Consider the following 1,951-nt stretch of genomic DNA (forward strand, 5'->3'; position numbering starts at 1 on the left):
CATATCATCCGCAAATTAATCTTATATGCATTCGAAAGTATCGAGAATTTTATAAAAAAAAAAAAACCTAAATTTCATATTCGTATTAATACATTAAAAAAAATAATCAATTTGAAAATTTTGTGAAATTTAGCCGTAAAAACTAAGTCATTCGGTATGATTTAGGCATAAAAACTGAACGATGGGTTCGGGAAACATCTTTAGCAACATCCCGATTCTCAACACTTAATTACGGACCAACTATAAATTTTGTTTATATATATATATATATATGAGTTAATATGATTTAAAATATTAGAACGGGTCACTATAATTTCATTAATAAATTTATCTCAAATTGTATATAGCGGAAATTACTCGTGTATTTATTTAAATTTTTAGATATATGTTCAATAGGTCTTTTAACATGTTATAAGTTCTGAGCTTCCAATTTTTGTGTATAATATGTTCTCGAGAACAAAAAAAAGTATTTATATATGTAATTAAAAATTAAATGTTATACGAGACACCGTTAATATATTTATTAATTTTAAAAAAATATTAATTATATCAAAATTATATTAAAAGTTTAAAGTAAATATAAAATATTAATTTAAAATTATGGTTAATAAAAACTAAAATTAAGATGACTATTAATCAAAGTTTCAAAGGTTTGGCAAGACTATACCATTGTTCAAAGCATACCCATTGTATTTCAAGGTTGGTTTTGGGTGTTAAAACTTGAAATTAAAAATAAAAAAATAAATAAATAAATCGATTAATTATTACTTTAATAAAATTCGTACATCGTTTGGTTGGTAGATATGGTTGGCTATCTGGGTCAATTGTAAAGACTTCTAATTCCAATTTTAAATTCTCTTTTTTTAATAAAAAAATATTATAAATTAATAAAAATGCTCGCAACCTTTTATTTTGTCTAAAAAAATATTTTTTTTTAATTTTAATATTATTAAAATTAAAAAATAATTACCGAGAAAACTCTGTTTCAAAAATACCCTTAAAACTGTCCAGTCGTCTTAAAATACCATTAAAAATTTTATTAATATAATTCAAATTTTTTTAAGTTAAAAAATTAAAAAATACTATTTTTCTTAAAAACTATTTTTAAAAAATAGTCACAGTATTAACACTCTTTATCTTTATAAGAAAAAATTATTATTATCAATATACGATGAAACCTTTCTACTGACAACTTAGTACTAAATGTTTAAAGGTGTTTTTTTATTTATGTTTTTTAAAAATATTTTGAAAATTTAAGAGTATTTTTTGAAACAAAATATTAACAATTTTCGTATAAAAATAAAGTAAAAATAGTATTTTCGAGATAAAATAGAAGGTTGAAGAGTATTTTTAATAATTTAGTTTCAACTAAATTCAATAAATATTTAGAAACTAATTTAAAATTTCATGAAATTATAAATTAAATATAAAATTCAAACACTCAACGTGTCACTTTCACAATCTCAAAAACAAAATTTGACGTTTTAAAAATTCAATATCAGTGACTTATAATTATATCAATCAAACTCTTAAATTTTTAAATAATTGATTCACTTACAAAAGTTCAAAAGATCCGTTCCAACATCACTTTCAAAATTTCAAAATTAAAATTTATAATTATTAATTTAAAACTTCAATTGATATAATCTAAAAGTTTAGACATACATATACACCTATATATATATATATACCCACACATATATACATATATGTGTATATATATACACACACAGATATACACACATATATATATATATACACACACATATATATATATATATGGTCCCAAAAATCGGCTTATAATGGATCTTAGAGATGGTGTCCGTGTTGTTGCACGTTGTTGCCAACCAATTGTGACCACTTTTGATTGGGTTTCCATTATTTTTTTGCATTTCAAACAAACACTATCGTCATTCCATCTCACCTACTACCGAATCCCAATTTTTTTTTT

This window comes from Cucurbita pepo, unplaced genomic scaffold (genome assembly GCF_002806865.2).
Source record: "Cucurbita pepo subsp. pepo cultivar mu-cu-16 unplaced genomic scaffold, ASM280686v2 Cp4.1_scaffold000654, whole genome shotgun sequence".
Lineage (NCBI taxonomy): Eukaryota > Viridiplantae > Streptophyta > Magnoliopsida > Cucurbitales > Cucurbitaceae > Cucurbita > Cucurbita pepo.